The 17,618-nt window shown below is 42.1% G+C and overlaps 1 pseudogene; it reads right to left on the bottom strand.

The window, feature by feature from the left end:
• Window positions 1-3,443: 3,443 nt before the first annotated feature.
• Window positions 3,444-17,618, bottom strand: part of LOC108531883 (mitochondrial import receptor subunit TOM7 homolog pseudogene) — a 25,732-nt pseudogene continuing 11,557 nt past the window's right edge.

The raw sequence follows: 17,618 nt of genomic DNA, 5'->3' as shown, positions 1-17,618 counted from the left end.
CTTAACTTGTAAGTTTATCATAAGTATTTGGGATAATATATGTAAAATCCCTGAAGCACAGAAACAGGCAGTAAATCTCTCTCTCTCAATAGGAATCAGTAATCAGTGTTTTGCTCTTTGGGGATTACACAGCTAACCCTCAATAATCCACATGTGGGTTATTCTCTTTGCAAATTAGCTCCAGTACATTTTTGAAGTAAGTAGATTTTCCCATGAACTCCTCGTTTACTCTTGGCTGACTTTCCACCACCAATCTCATGTGTGTTTATATAATGCAAACAATTTAATATTAAGCTATGTGTTACTTTTGTAGAAAGGTAAATTTGCATCCACAAAAAAGATACATTAAAAAAAAACCAAACGTGTATGACATTTGAAATTCTCTAACTTGCAGTGACTTGCCAAGTTGCTGAATAAGCCAGATGTAAAATTTTAATTTTATTGTATTAAAAGGGGGAACAGGATTGTGTGGCCAAATAATTGTGTGGTTTTGTAAATTTTAATTTTCTTTTTACTTGCAACTCTCAGATGATGTCTGTGTATAAACAACAATATTAATTTTCACCCAACAGCTCTTCTGACATCTAAAATGTTTACTGTCACTGGTTCAGTTGAGATAATCAGATCAGTAACGTCTAACCTCAGACTCATTCCTGGGCCCCTGGAGAGAAGAGTTAATGGAATCAAGGCTGGTTCATGAGTTATCAGCTACTCCACGAAGCTGAGTTACATAGATTAATGCAGAACTGGCAAGCTCAAAGTCATGGGGAAAAGGCTGAAATGATACATGGGGATGGTTAAAAACAGTGGTAAACATTTGAAAATGAAGGTCTTAGGTACGGTATAGGGGGTAAAGCATCACAATTTCAAACAAAATGAAAGATACCTTACCTCTAATACATCACCAGAGGCTAGTAAATAAAGATTTAAAAAGAAGGAAAAAATAGAACACCTAAGTATTCCTGATGTTTATTGAGGATGAAGAAAAAAATAAATAGAAAGAAAAGAAGGCAAAGACCAAAGAACCTTCCCTGGAAGAGCAGGGCTGTGCTTTGGCATCAGGAGCCAAACCCCACACCCACCTGTGCTTGTGGGCTCCACTACCTAGCTAGGAAGGACAGGGTGCTTGTTGTGTGCTCATTTCAACAGCTTCATTGAGATAAAGTTCACATGCCAGAAGAGTCACCCATTTAAAGTATGGAATTTAGTGGTTTTTCGCATATTCCCAGATACGTGCAATCATCACAATTTTAGAACGTTTCCTTCAGCTCAGAAAGAAACCTTGTACCCTTGAGCTCTGACTCTCATCCATCCTCCTGTTCATCGCCCAACTCATGCAGCCACTAATCTACTTTCTGTATCTATAGATTTTCCTATTCTGGACATTTCCTATAAATGAAAATGTGACTTTTGTGACTTATTGCACTTAGCCTCATGTTTTCAAGGTCCATCCATGCTGCGGTGTCTATCGGTACTTCATTTCTTTTATAGCTGAATAATATTCTGTTGTGTGACTGTGCCACATTTTGCTTATCCATTCAGCAGCTGAAGGACATTTGGGTTGTTTTCACTTTGGGACTATTGTGGATATTTTGAATAAACATTCATGCGGAGGTTTTTTTCTGGACATATGTTTCCATTTCTCTTGTGTATGTACCTAGCAGTGGAGTTATTGGGTCATGTGGCAATTCTGTGCCTGTCTGAGAAACTGCCAGGCTGTTTTCCAAAGTGCCTGCACCATTTTACATTCCAGCAGCAGTGCATAAGGTTTCTCCACAACCTCATCTATCATGTGTGCTCATCTTTTGGCTTTGCATAGCTTCTTCTATGTGACAAGAGAAATGAGATAAAAATATAGGATTTGCTTTCTAGGCAAAAGAACCCACTGTTATTAATATTCTAAGAAATGCTTATTTTCTACTTTATAGTTCTAGTACAAATGTGAGCTGACTTTTTTTCAGGATGTACTACAATAATTTGAGTGGTGAAGAGAAAATCCAATGTTGAATGTGAAATATGTAAAAAATATTTCCTGTGTTACCATTTAAACAGTAAACAGCCCAAAGCCTCCCCCAATACCCCAACACCTCACCACCTTGAACTGGCCAATTCTTACTCATCTTTGAGCTCTCTGGATGCCTTCCCCACGTCACTGGCTTGAGATAGGTCACCTTGGGATGAAGCTCCTATGGCACCTCTACTTCCTCTGACAAAACATGCCTCAGAGTTTTGTTTTGTTTTTTATCATTATTCCATATCCGCCTTGTCCTCTAGTCTGTAAGTCACCGGGGCAGAGTGACCTTGGCTGTCTTTCCTACAGTATCTCCAGCATCTAGCCATGTGTGTACTCCACAAGTATTTGCTGAATGAAGACGCAAAAAAGGTTTTCCACTAAGAAGTTTTCCTGATTACTAAACTTCTCAGTGAATGTGTATAAATTAGGCTTCACTAAAGTGTTTGCTTTGTTTATGAAAAACCCAAGCTGCATCTTAGTTCTTTGGCACACTCCGAGAGCATGCTTATTTTACCAGCAAATTCCTCCCTGAGTCAGCTAATGCTAAGGTATGTTCAATACTTTTTTTAAAACTAACCTAATCTCCCCTAACAGAGGCCAGAGTGTAGCTGAAACAGCTCTTCTGACATTTGGGAAGCTCTGATTCTGTCAGTCATTTTCTGTTCTTTATCACGTTTTTTTTTTTTTAAAGGAAAAAGCTGTTTTCCTGTGTGTGAGAACATTCTCTCCTATCTAATAATGCTCAATTGTCTTTCTGTTCCATTAGTGTGCAGGAAACCACCTGTCCAATTGAGATCAGAGCTGCAGATGTCAAAGTGTCTTATTTTATATAGATGTGTAGCTGTCAGATCAGAGATCAAAGGCTTCTCTTTAATGAAAACAAGTCATCTTTACCAACATGACTGTAGAATTTATACGAATACAGTTATCTGGATCGAATGATTGGCATTCATGTTTTTCAAGCTCCCGTCATTTTAACAATGACTTGGCTCTGCCGACTTCCTCAAGTAAAAGAATGAGGGAAACATCCTAACCTCTGCTCCCTCCCCTCTAACTCTGCTCCTGTTTCTCTGGTCCCTGTACCAGAGGATTCATAATGGTCTCCATGGATTATGCTTGAGAGAGTTTTATTTGACCAAATACATATAAAAAAAATTGTTGGGATTAAGGGCCAGTAGTTTCAAATGGGAAGATTTCACATAAAATCAGATCTCCAATTTTCTTGAAAAATCAGGCAGGCCCAACACTGAGTTGTATTCTCAAAGGTGAATATTTGTAGTGTAGTCACTAAGGTGGTTTCCAGTGATGCTTACCTCCTGGTTTGCATGCCTTTGTCAAATCTCCTCGAGTGTGGGGTGAACTTGGCTCACTTCTAATTAATAGAATCCAGCAACAATGATAGGATGTCACTTCTGAGATTGGGTTACAAAAAGACTGCCTTCCATCTTTCTTCTTCACTTGCTCTGGATGAAAAGGAACCAATGCCACCAGCCACCAGCCACCAAGGACCTAAGGCCTGCCAACAACCACATGAATGAGTTCAGAAGTAGATCCTCCCTCAATTGAACCTTAAGCCAAGACCACAGACACAGCTGACACCTTGATTATTGTCTTGTGAGAGACCGTGGATTAGAGGACCCAGTTAAACTATGCCTGGATTCCTGGCCCACAAAAACTGTGAGAAAATATGTTTGTGTTTTAAGTCAATACGTGTTGGGGTAATGTGTTACTCAGCAATAGATAACCACTGCAGTAACCATTAGTGATCAGCTGGAGCTGAGCACAGCTGTGCCCTTTGGAAGGCATGCATTCTCTCTGCTTGCACTTGTCCAGCCCACCTGTGGTCACTGAGACCCTGCTCTATGTTGTGTATTAATCCACTATTCATTCAGTCACCCCATCAGGACCTAGAGTCCTCCCTCGATCCACCAGTTACTAAGTGCTACAGGAGATACCTCTGGTTTCCATTTCTTCTTTGCTCTGCATGTCCTAATCATGGTTTGATCCCTCCTGTTGTCTTGCTTGGACTTTGGCAGCTGTCTCCTAATTCCTCTCTGTTTCTTGTCCCACTTGCCTCCAATTCATCCCTCCATGCTGCTGCCAGACAGCTCTTTCTAAATGCTCTCCAGGATGAAATCTAAACTTTTGGCTTGGTTTCCAAGGCTCTCCAGGATGACCAATCCCGCCTCATGCTCCAGCCACATCTCTCCCATACCTCCCTTTGCTGCTGATGGGAACTATGCACTCTAGTCACCCAAAACTCCTCACTCCCCCTCAAATGCACCTATCTGCACCATACTTCTGGGCCTTTACCCACCCTGATCCGTTGGCCTACAATGAAATGCCCTTCTTTGCCTCCCTGCCTCACGACCACACCTCACCTTACTAGCATCACCTCCTCTGTGAAGCCATTGCTAAATCATGCCCCCAAGGAATCAACTGCTGCTTGCTGGTGACCCTGCAGTCATCTGTTCATGCTGCTCTCTTGGTGTCTGGATCACCCAATCTCACTTGCTGCCTCATCTGTCATTATCTCACCTGGAGGGAATGGTGGCAAGATCACCACCTGGTGCCTGCATTGTCCAGCATAGTGCCCAGCACAGGGAGGGGACTCAACTCACAACAGTGTTTCTACAAAAAAACAACAACAATGTTTCCATTGTTTCCCCTTAATGCCACCACTTGACAGTTCCCCTACTTGGAATAGAAGCCACCCAACTTTCCTTCTATTTATTCTTCAGGTCACAGCTTAAGTGACATTCTCTCAGAGACCATTCCCTAAGCCCTTAGATCACACTGACATCGCCTTTAATAAGACTCGACACTGTTGTAATCACTTACATGGCATCTCAGTGATTTGATTATATATTTGTTCATTTAATGCCTGCAACAATCCTATCAGGGTTCTCCCAGTTGACAGACAAAGACACTGAGGCATTTGAACCCAGGCAGTCTGACTCAGGGTCTGTATGCCTGAATAGGCACTCTTACAGTATCTGTGTATCAGCTACCCTCCTACCTCCCACACAAACAAACCATTAGACAGTAGGCTCCAACAGGGTCAAGCCTGACTTGTCCCTAACATTCCCCAACCCAGTGGCTGCTACAAAGTAAGTGTATGGATGGATTAACTCTGAATTCCTGAGAACAGATGGACAATGAATTTTGAAATTCAGTAATCTGTACCTGGCTGCCTGGGTCAAGAGATGCGACTCTAAATAGCCCACCATGTAGAGCCAGGTGGAGTTCGCCACATTTCATGACAAGGCCAGGTGTCTAAAGTTTGATAATGCAGAGATTCCAGAGCTGGTTGCAGCCTTCTCAGGAAACAGGAGATATCTGAGCTCCGTATTTGGTTGTGAGTGCCCTAGTAACTGGTCTGACTCTGCCTGTTGAGTGGGCTCAGGAATTCTTGAGTGCACCCTCAAGAATGCATCAACTTCTCATAAAGAAGCTGATAGCTGTTAAGCCCTCCCACAGTGCTCTGGGAACTCCCTGACAGAAGTTCCGAGCCTCGCAATTCTCCAGGGACACTTTGCTGTGAGAGTTTGAGCTCTGACATGAATGCTCCATGAGGGCAGGGCTCTCTATTCCCAGCACCTAGAACAGCTCATGGTGGCTCAGGGTGGGTGTTGAATAAGTATTTGTTGAGTGAACTTTAGAGAGGAGGACACAGGCTTGGGAAGTTCAAGCGTCCTACCCGTCACCACACAGTTGGTAAGTTGTACAGTCAGGATCCCCATGCAAGGCTCTCTGGAAATAAATTCATGCTTCTCCCACTATTTCATACTTATTCCACATAATTACCCATTCCCAAGAAACTTCTCAGTATTGTTAGGGTCTTGAGGCTTCTGGGATGAGGGCCATGTTACCCAAGGCCCAAAATGGGGCTTTAAAATTTGCACTTATGTGAATTGAGCAGGCTGTGGATATCAGAGAACTTCAGAAACTCTTCAGCCTTAAAGCAGATTGCAGCTATGGGAAAGTGGAAACCATATTCTAAGGGGCTAGTGAATTCCCTTCCCCCACAGTCCTCAAACCAATCTTTTCCCTTCATTATCACTGTTTGAAAAAAAAAAAAAAAAAAGAGTCAGAAAGGCTGTTTTTGTACTTTCTTTCCTGAACATTCATGTCAGCAGGCTCTCTTCTTTTCCTGAACATTCATGAGCCACTGATGGTTCCTGTTAAATGCATTGCTTTCAGGGCTGACTCTCAGGCTGGATTAAAAGGTATGCAGTCCTGTACAAGCATTAACTCGTGGCCGTGCGCTGCATTTTTAAAGGCCCAGAGAGCTGCTGAAGTATGAAATGAATTATCTTTACAAATGACCAGCCTCATTTAGTCTATAAAAATGCTGGGCTTGTTATTTATGTGGATTACCTATCCCCTCATTATAAATCTTGGAGAGAAATTTCTATCTTCACCCTTTCATGTTACGTATTTTTGAGATTCTATTTGTTATCTACAAAGAAAAATTTAGCTTCCAGATGAAGTATTATGGTTACCCTGGAAAAAAATTGTTAACTAGTTATTAATTATTAATTATTAATTAATAACTAGTTATTCTAACTATAGAATAAGTGTTATTGGATATGAATTCATCAACCTCCTTGCCTACTATGCCCTTTCTTGTTTGGTGTGTGTGTGTGTGTGTGTGTGTGTGTAAGAACCAGAACATAACGATGGGTTTGCTAGACAACTCATGTGTAGGGAAGCTCTGTTAACATCTGATTTGGAGAGCTGTGGCTCTCAATTTACAAATTTGAAAATTGGTAGCAGTTAAGTTCAGAAAATATATGTCTATGTGAGAAACTGATACAACTAGGCTTGTATGTTACTGAGTGAGGCAATTGGTCACTAGGTGGCATAATTTGAGGCTAAGTATTAATATTGTTAGTGTTAGATTTGCTACTCCAGCTCACAGTGTTATTAATCTGAGGGTTTAGTGGTAGGGAAAAATCAAATATAGACTAGACCATACTGAAGAGGTAATATCCTGAGATGAAAACTGTATGGGATTTAGAATCTAAGTTCTGCCATTATTTGCCGTGTGTCCTGCAGCAAGTCACTTGCCCTCTCTGAGCCCCACATTTCCCATTTATTTTTGTTTTTTGTTGTTTTTTCAATTGAGATGGAGTCTCGCTCTGTCTCCCAGGCTGGAGTGCAGTGGCACGATCTCGGCTCATTGCAAGCTCCGCCACCTGGGTTCACTCCATTCTCCTGCCTCAGCCTTCTGAGTGGGGACTATAGGCGTCTGCCACCACGCCTGACTAATTTTTTTGTATTTTTAGTAGAGACGGGGTTTCACCATGTTAGCCAGGATGATCTCGATCTCCCGACCTTGTGATCCACTCGCCTCGGCCTCCCAAAATGCTGGGATTACAGGCCTGAGCCACTGCGCCTGGCCTCACATTTCCCATTTCTAAAAAATATTTAGGTTAGGTGCAGTGTCTCCTCCCTGTAATCCCAGAACTTTGGGAGGCCAAGGAGGGTGGTTCACCTGAGGTCAGGAGTTCGAGACCAGCCTGGCCAACATGGCAGAACCCCGTCTCTACTAAACACAACAACAAAAAATTAGCTGGACACCTGTAGTCGCAGCTACTTGGAAAGCTGAGGCAGGAGAATTGCTTGAACCCAGGAGGCAGAGTGGCAGTGAGCTGAGATGGTGCCACTGTCCTCCCACCTGGGCAACAGAGACTCCGTTTCAAAAAAATAAAGTAAAATAAATTTATTAATATTCACTTCACAGGATTGTGGGAAGGGTCAAATGCAAGACTGTTGGTGAAAGCACTGATGCCTCCACCTGGCTCACTTAAACTGGGGCTGTGATCTCACTTTAGCCTGCTAAGGCAAGCTGCATCCCACTCAGCTTTCCTCTGCCTTTCTCTCAGCCTAGGGTATTTTACAGTTTGTAGTTTCCTCTTATTCTCAATGTTCTTGAGTTATCTTGTGTTTGCTAGTCAGATTATGGGTAGAAAATTAATAAACATAGCTGAAAAATACAAATGTGGGAGGAAGAGTCAAACGTTCAGGCTGGTTTTGCCAATCATTCACCTATGCACGTTAGTATCTTAATGTGGCCTCTGACGTGCTGTGCAGGATAGGAGTCTTGACACTGGTTCTCCTCAGCACCCTGTGACCAGTCATCAGAGAAGAGCCACACCTGAGACCTCCAGCCTAGAGCATGAGGAATCACAAAGATGAGGGTGGGGGGCCATCTGCATTCAGGTGAAGCGCTCCGTACCGGAGCAAGACTGCCCGTGTGAGAATCCTGCCCCGCACTTGCCAGCCATGGGACCATCGGTACCAAACATTCTTATGCTGCAGTGGCCTCGTTGTGAAATGGAGACATGAATAATACTTCCTTGTTGTTAAGCATTTGTGTTAATATTCATAACATTTGTGTTAATATTCATATCAGCATTAGAATTATTTCAGCTTTTTTAGTTTTCGGAAATGAACTCGTTCAGATCAGATTCTGTTGGTTACAAAGAACAGACATCACCCAAACAAGGCCAAGTAAAAGGGGATTATGAAGAGGTATGAGAGATCCTCAGGTTAATGAAGTGTGAGAACTATAGCCAAGCCTCATGGGAACTAGACGGGAATCTGTCTTTTTCTCTCTCCACGCATGCAAGCATGCACATGCAGTGCGCACACACACACACACACACACGGAGTGAGAGAGAATTCTTCATCATTTCTCTCTCTGCATTTGCCCCATTCTCCATGGCAGATCAGCATCCTCTCTTTCCCATGGTTTCTGATCCTCCACACAACTTCAACTTGCATGTGATGTGAGCCAGCCAGGGGCCTTGAATATGTAATTTTCATGGTCATGTAATCACAGGCACTGCATTTCTTCTGTCAAATTCTAGAGAGAAACTGATGGAATTTTGGCCAGATTATGGATTGATTTTTTGGGGGGCTCAGATGTGGTGCTCCCTGGCTCAATTCGCTGTGATTGGTGAGTGTGGGTCACATGATACTGGAATCACTGTCCAAGGGAGGCAGGAAGGGCCCAGTAAGCTAAAAACAGGACTTCTACCATAAAAAACTTTAGAACACAAATTTTACCTTAACTATGGAAACTGTTACATTTTAAATTTCATAGAAAAATCTTTTCATAATACATGACTCATTTTTTCATGTTTCATAAAACCACTTTTTTCTAATAAAGGTAATATATACATATTTTATACCTTTGGAAAATATACACAAAGAATATTAAAAGTAAGAGCCAAACTTATTTTTTAAATTTAGAGATTAACTAGATTCACATTTTTATATTTTTCTCTAGTCTTTTTTCATTATTGAGGTTATAGCTATTATTTTGTAACCGTTTTTCTTGGTTTGAATTCTCCAGGAACAAATTCTAAAATGAGAATTCAAGGCTGGGCACAATCACAGCTATAATCTCAGCACTTTGGGAGGCTGAGGCGGGCAGACTGCTTGAGGCCAGGAGTTTGAGACTAGCCTGGGCAACATGGCGAAACTCCGTCTCTATTAAAAATACAAAAAAGTTAACTGGGCATGGTTGTGTGTGCTTGTAGTTCCAGCTACTCAGGAGGCTGAGGTGAGAGAATCACCTGAGCTACGGAGGTTGAGGCTGCGGTGAGATGAGATCATGCCACACACAGCCTGGGCAACTGGAGTGAGACCCTGTCTCAAAAAAAATAAAAATAAAAAATAATTCAAGAGCACATAATTTATATTTAAAACTATCCCAGGAAACACCAGTAGGAAAGTGGAGAAGAGATATAAGGAAGGGAAATGCTACAATCATTATAGCTGTGTAACAAATTACTCCTGAGTGATATAAAACAACCACAGTGTTATTTTGCATAAGATTTTGTGCATCAGGGACTCAAGAAGGGCTCAGCTATAGAAGTCCACCAGGGCTGCAGGCATCTGAAAGTTCTATTGGGCTGGATGTTCAAGATGGCCATTTCCATGGCTGGTAGGGGATCCTGAGGGATCCAGATCTTTGCATGGGGGACCCCAGCATAGCAACTTCTGTTTAGTCAGACTTCTTATTCTGTGACTAGTTTCCCCAAGAGTGAGTATCCATGAGAAGTAGATGGAAGCCAATGGCCTTTTATGGTCTATCATTGAAAATCACACAGTGTCACTTCTGCCATCTTCTTTTATGAAAGCAGTTGCAAGCCCATGAGGGAAGAGACATAGACCCTACCCCTTTATGGGAGGAGTGGTGTAGAACTTGAAGCCTATTAAAAAAAATCACCACAGAAAGAAAGCCAATAAATTGTATGTAGTTAATCCAGTTGGCACTGTATTGCAGCAGGAGTTCTGCTGGAGAAATCTAAAAAATTTTGAGTATAAAAAACATCTCAAATTGTCCCAATGAAAGGCTGTGAAAACTAAGGTATTTAACCATCAATTTCCCATTAATAATTGGTCAGGCTGGGGAGTGGGAAGAGGGAGCATTAATTGCCCTGGGAATGGAGAAGTTCCCTGGCGTTGATTTCTAGCATACTGCTGGCCAGAGAAAAGCCTCAGGCAGAGAGTTTCAGGTCTTCACAACAAGAAGCCTTTCAGGAACAGAGCTCTGCATAGAGATGAATGCCATGGGGTTCTGAGGAAGGTACCAATAGTAACTGGCACAAATATCTTAAGCATTTTTCTTTGTCATTAAATTGTCTCTGTGACAACTTTTAATGGTTAGATATTTTATTTTGTTTAACATCTCTGTGCATCAAGCTGAGAGCTAGGGGAAGAAAAAAATCACACTGCGGTGTCAGTTAATGTCATTGCATGTTCTCTAACTTTGGGCCACCAGTTTGTTCATCTTTCTAATTTTCTTTAGTCGGTTCCTTCTCTTGACACTAAACTTTCACCTCTTTCTCCAAACTTCTTTTCAACTTGCATCCTATTTACTCTTAGCCGATGAGCTAATCTGCTTCAGTGAGAAAATGGAGGTCAGCAGACCATCAGCCTGAACTTCATGTTCTCCTACTGTAAACCAAACATAAAATTTTAAGCCCTCAAATGACTGAATGGACTCCCCTCTTGGCCAAGGGGCTCCTAAAGAAACCTGAAAAATGAGTTCAGGCCATGACAGGAAGGGGAGGGGCTGAACATGCCTCATTATACACTTCTGTCTTTGGAGTTTAGTGAACTGACCAGCATTAACATTAAAACAGAGACCTTAAGACTGAGCAAGACTCTTTGTAGCAATAAGATACAAAATTCCAAACTGACTCTGGTACAGCATCATATGGCAGATTGTTGGAGGCCGAAAGAGTGAGGGTCGTGATCAACTCAGTATACCACTGGAGGCTGTATGAGTAAACAGCAAACTGTTCTCATAAATGCAGAATGTTGGCAAACTGACAAACTGTGTCTGCCGCCCAGAAGGAATGCTGAGGGCAGTCACGACCCGGGCACAAGTGTTTCTTGTGATTAGGCAAATCTGAAGCCTGTTAGCAATAATGTGATCAATCAGGCAGGTGACCAATTGTCACCTCCTCCTCCCTGCTCTTGCTACCCAATAAATACAAAGGGCTGTAGAAGGTCAAGGCTGCTGCCTTTGCTCACTAGAAGCAAGGAGCCCTCTTCTTCTTCCTGTGGCCTCTTTCTTTAAAACAGTTTCTTTTAAGTTTTCATTTCTGCATTCGTCCCTCTTCGTTCAGTCTGACATTGAGACTAATGTCAGTCTCAAGTAGTAACAATAGTAACTGTCATAGTGAGAGTCTCAAGTAGTAATTGTGGCAGTCTGTCACAGCAAATACCAGACCTTGAAAAAAATCAAAGTATTTTGCCCCTAAACGTATTTCTTTGACATATTTTGAAATGGTTCTGCAAAGCTGTCTCTTGTGGGGGAAATTTGCATTCTATAGAGAATTTCCATCCCTTTTTAAGGTCTGATAAGAGACCTACACCATCTATTCTCTCTGAAGCCCGTTACCTGGAGGTGACATAAACATGACAAGAACCTTGGCTTCCAAAACCCCCTTTATCTTTTTTTTTTTTTTTGTGGGTTTTAGTTCTTTTATTGTTCTTAAGAATGACACAAAGATAACCCAGCTTTGCTGTTGTCTAGGTGGATACTCTCAGCTTCTCTTTTTCTACTTTTAATACCTGGGTAATAAGATCAAAGAGGACCTGTTCCAGAGAGTTCAAGGGAATGTTTTCTGATATTTATTTAAAGTTCTGGGGTAAATGTGCAGGATGCAGATTTGTTACGTAGGTAAATGTGTGCCATGGTGGTTTGCTGCACCTATCAACCCATCACCTAATAAGCCCAGCATGTGTTAGCTACTTTTCCTGATGCTCTCCCCAACCCCACAGGCCCCAGTGTGTGTTATTCCCATTTCTGTGTCCATGTGTTCTTATCGTTCAGCTCTATGAGTGAGAACATGTGGTGCTTTCCTGTCCTGCATTAGTTAACTGAGGATAATGACTTCTAGCTCCATCCATGTTCCTGCAAAGGACATGATCTCACCCCTTTTTATGGCTGCGTAGTATTCCATGGTGTATATGTACCACATTTTCCTTATCCAGTCTATCATTGATGGGCATTTGGGTTGATTCCACATCTTTGCTATTGTGAATAGTACAGCAATAAATATATGAGTGCGTGTATCTTTATAATAGAATGATTTATATTCCTTTGGGTATACACCAGTAATGCGATTGCTGGGTCAAATGGTGTTTCTGGTCTAGGTCTTTGAGGAATCACCACACTGTCTTCCACAATGGTTGAACTGATTTACATTTCCACCAACAATGTAAAAGCATTCCTTTCTCTCCGCAGCCTTGCTAGCATCTGTTGTTTCCTGACTTTTTAAGTAATTGCCATTTTGACTGGTGTGAGATGGTATCTCATTGTGGTTTTGATTTGCATTTCTCTAATGATCAGTGATACAATTCCCTTTATCTTAACTCAAGCTGACTTCAACTCTTCAGGCAGAGCTTAATTCTTTGGACCAATTGCCAATCAGGAAATCTTTGAATCCATCTATGACTTGGAAGCCCCCACTTCTAGATGTCCCACCTTTCCAAGTCAAACCAATGTATATCTTAAATATACTGATTTATGTCTTTGCCTGTAACTTCTGTCTCACCAAAATTATATAACCAAGTGGTAGCCCTACCACCTTGGGCCCATGTTCTCAGGACTTCCCGAGGCTGTGTCATGGGCTATGGTTCTTCACCTTGGCAAAATAAACCTCTCAACTGATTGAGACCTATCTCAGATACTTGGTTTACACTACCTAACCATTTTCTCTATCTAATCCCTTTCTGATCCCTTTTCTCCCAATCTTAGAAGATAAGGAGTTCCTCCAATTCAAGACCAGCCCCCAACATCCTCATCTGTACTTGGATCCCAACCTCATGCACTCCTGAGTTGTCTCTGCCTCCCCCTGGATCTTATCTCATTAGCTTGCCTCACTTTCTGCTTTATCTTCAGTCTCTCATTCTTTGCTTCTCCCTGCCTCCCTATAAACACACTCAAGGCTTTCTTCAGGCTAAAACAACATGCCCTTCTTCATCTAGCAACTATATAATCTCTCTCCTCATTTCCCATTCATTTCACAATCCACTGCATTGGAGTGGATTGCATTCTGTTCCTACTTTTCCTCAGAACTGCTCTCACCAAGATCATCCATCAACCACCAATTGCCAACTCTGGAGGATAAGTTCTACTTCCAAGCTCTTAGATCCCTGCTGTACTTGAGTCCATGGATCATCCTCCTCCTTAAAGCTCTCTGTTCTCTGGGCCTCCAGGACTCTGCACTCTCCTGATTGGCCATACCTTATGATCATTCTTTCTCTCTCTTTGATTGGTCACCCTTCCTGTGTCTAGTCCAAAATGCTGCTGTTATCTCTCTATTGCTTGCATTTTGTCTACACTTTCTCTCTAGGTAATCTTATTCTTTATCATGCTCCCAATTACAGATCTATAATATTTTATCAGAAACTCTTGGAGCCAGATGGCTTCAGAGTTTAGGATTTTTAGATTTTGGAAAGGTAATATAACATATAGTAAAAATTACATACTGGTCCCCGTAGAGTTTGGGACAGCACCCATAGTTAAACAAATGGATATTTCTGTAGCAAAACACAGAAATATTCACACTAAGTGGGATTTTTCAAAGCGGCTGCAAATAGTCCTCTCATATGTTCAGGTCATGTTTTGGGGTCAAAGGGGCTCAAATCTGATCAGGCTTTGCCACCAAATAAGTTTTTAAAAAACTGTTGTTTTTTAGATTTTCTTTTGAATTTGGAAACTACAGGTAAAGGATTATAGACAAATACTACCGGTGTGCTGATAACTCCCAAATCTTCTATTTCCAGATCATAGTTCTCCCTGGAGCTTTAGGTTTAGGTATCTAAAAGCCAGCTGGATACCTCAACCTGGAAGTCTTATGGATATATCCAGCTCAATTCACCCAAAACTTGAATGTCTTCCCATCTAAGGTCTGGTCCTCTGAGAAACAGACTCTGAAGCACGTATCTGTGTGCAAGACATTTATCAATGGGACACCATTTATCAGCTCCTCCCTTGGAGCTCTGGGGCTGGAATGGCCCATCAGAGTTTTCCTGAATTAAGGAAAGCAGCCTGGCTTTTGTGACCCTATGTGGACCAGCCATCGAATGTGGGCTGCCCCTGTCAAGGCAGTATAACCTTGAGCAAAGCAGCTCCCCAGGCTACAGAGGGCTCAGCTGTGAGCCATCAGCAACCATCCTTCCTGGAGGCTGGGGAAATGATGGCTTCTGTCTTGAAGCAGGGCAGCACAGCATCTACTTCAAGCTCTCTTTCTAGTTTGTGTGTGTGCCATCCAGCCAGGCACCCAAGTCAATAGCTTCTAGTCATCCCTGACTCCTGTTTCTTAGCACTTCTACATCTGATAACTCATCATGTCCTGCCAATTTACTCTTCTAAAAATACTTAAAAATCTGCCTCATCTCCTCCATCCTTATGTCCAATGTCCTAATTCAGATTCACACTGTCTTTCTTGCCTTGTTTACTGCAGTTGCCTCCTACCTATTCTCCTTTCTTTCACTCTTTCCCCAGTTACACTGATTTCCCATGTATGTAACTGAATGAACTATGTAAAACTCAAATTTGAACACGATGTTCCACTACTAGAAATGTTCTAATAGTTAGCCATTGCTTACAGGGTAAACTCCAGGTTCGTTAGCCTATTATAAAAGGCCTCTCTGATCTGGGACCTGTCTAGCCTTCCTCAGCCACTTAGCCAGCTCACAACACTTAACATACTAGCCTCCTCCTCTACCTGCCTCTTGTTCCCCTCACACTCTGCTGCTGCTTGCCTCCATGCTGAAGCTCACGTGGTCCTCTCTGTGTAGATGCCCTTCACTCCACACACAACTTATCCTATAAAACTTGACTCAGTTCTCACTTGCTTTACGGACCTTTCCTAACTCCCCATCCCCAGTCTTGGTTGGGTGCCTATTCTCTTTGCATTTATGATACCCTATCCATACATCTACCATTGCACTTAGCACACTGTGTTATAATTAGACATGTTTGTGTTGTTGCTTCTTGAAAGCCAGGACAGTGTTCTCATGTTTTCAGAAGTAGGGACATAATAGGCCCTTAGTAAAAGCTTGCTGAATGAATGAATGAATATGAGTTTTTTAACTCCAAAATCCATACATTTTCCTTTAAACTATGTTGTCTATGCTGCAATGTCAATGCCTTCAGCATCCCTTGCTGCTCTGGTAATCATAGTGGCTGAGGTTTTTTAGACTTTAGTGTGCACTAGGTACCATGTTAAGGAATTCGTACACATTTTCTCATTTTATGCTTAAACAGTTTGGTAAGGAAAGCACCATTATTCTCTCATTTTCCTGAAGAAGGAACTGAAAATCTGAGGGCTTGGGTGACTTGCTCAAAGTCACAGAGCTAGTAGGCAGTAGAGCTGGGATTTGAATCAAAGTATGCCTGACCTCAGAGCATGAGTTCTTAACCACTGTGCAACAAGGCTTCTAGGAACCCCTGAAGCCTTGTTGAGTTTCTGATCTGCAGACTTGAAGCTGCAAAGGAGCTCTTGAGAAGACACTTATTAAACTGAGGCTTAAAAGATCTGGTTAATCCAGAGTTCAGAACACGCCATTCTCCCAAGTAAAACTCTTCACTGACTTCCTATAGAACGTTGAATAAAACCCAGATCTGAAAAATGGCTCATAAGGCTCTGAACACCAAGGCCCCTGCCTTTCTCTCCATCCTTATACCCTCCTGCTACACTCTTTCCAGACCCACTGTAGTTCTCTCTGCAGTTGGAACACCCCAGCTCTTTCTAGCCCCAAGGCCTTGCATGTTCTTTGCCCCTGTGGGACTGCCCATTTCTACAATCTTTTCTTTCCATTTAGCTAGCTGTTTCATAACTATCTAAATGTGGCTTCATAAAAGGTTTTCAAAGTAGTTCCCATTATCATCAGCCTCATCTTATTTCCTTCATAGCATTTATCATGATTTGTAAGTATTTTATTTCTCTTTTGTTGTTTTTGTCTGTTCCACTAAAGCAGGGTCTGTTTCTTGTATTCCCAGAGCCTTGTTCCATGAATGGAGGAATAGGTGTTAAATGAAACAATTTTGTTGAAAGTTGTTTACCTATAAGATGTCTACCATTTACAAAACAGAAAATAAGCTTTGGTGAGGATGTAGAGACATTGGAATCGCACTGGTGGGAAAGTAAAATGGTGCAGCTGCTGTGGAATATAATATGGTGGTTCCTCAAAAAATTAAAAATAGAATTACCATATGATCTAGAAATTCCGCTTCTGGGTATATATCTAAAAGAATTGAGGTCTCTGTCGGCTGCTCAGCTGCGCTCTAGTCGGCCCAGGCACCACAGCGAGGAGTTAGCACTGGGAGGCGGCGGCCCGAGGTGTTGTGGGCAGTTGACCGGTTGAAGAATGCATTGCTATTATGTGAGGAACATTGGCCTTTGAAAAAGCAGAACTAGATCCACGTTCTTGCCTGGTTGTTCGGAGTGACTGAAGAATTCAAGGAAGCTGTGTTTTGTGGAAAGAAGACCTGAGGGGTGTATGGTCTTTCCAGGCTTGGAATCTGCCATGCTGGGCTTCTGAATTGTATAGCTTGGCCATATAGAGAGAAGCCCATCATTTAAGATTTATTCTGGGGGTGGAGCAAGATGGCCGAATAGGAACAGCTCCAGTCTCCAACTCCCAGCGCGAGCGACACAGAAGACCGGTGATTTCTGCATTTTCAACTGAGGAAGGACACCTATACCAAATCCCCATCAGTACGTCACCATCATCAAAGACCAGAGACAGATAAAACCACAAAGATGGGGAAGAAGCAGGGCAGAAAAGCTGGAAATTCAAAAAATAAGAGCGCATCTCCCCCTGCAAAGGAGCGCAGCCCATCACCAGCAACGGATCGAAGCTGGTCAGAGAATGACTTTGACGAGATGAGAGAAGGCTTCAGTCCATCAAACTTCTCAGAGCTAAAGGAGGAATTACGTACCCAGCGCAAAGAAACTAAAAATCTTGAAAAAAGAGTGGAAGAATTGACAGCTAGACTAATTAATGCAGAGAAGGTCATAAACGAAATGACAGAGATGAAAACCATGACACGAGAAATANT

The sequence above is a fragment of the Rhinopithecus bieti genome, unplaced genomic scaffold (genome assembly GCF_001698545.2).
Source record: "Rhinopithecus bieti isolate Rb0 unplaced genomic scaffold, ASM169854v2 scaffold_6708, whole genome shotgun sequence".
Classification (NCBI taxonomy): domain Eukaryota; kingdom Metazoa; phylum Chordata; class Mammalia; order Primates; family Cercopithecidae; genus Rhinopithecus; species Rhinopithecus bieti.
The sequence above is the reverse complement of the archived record's forward strand: the minus strand, read 5'-3'. Positions and strand labels throughout refer to the sequence as shown.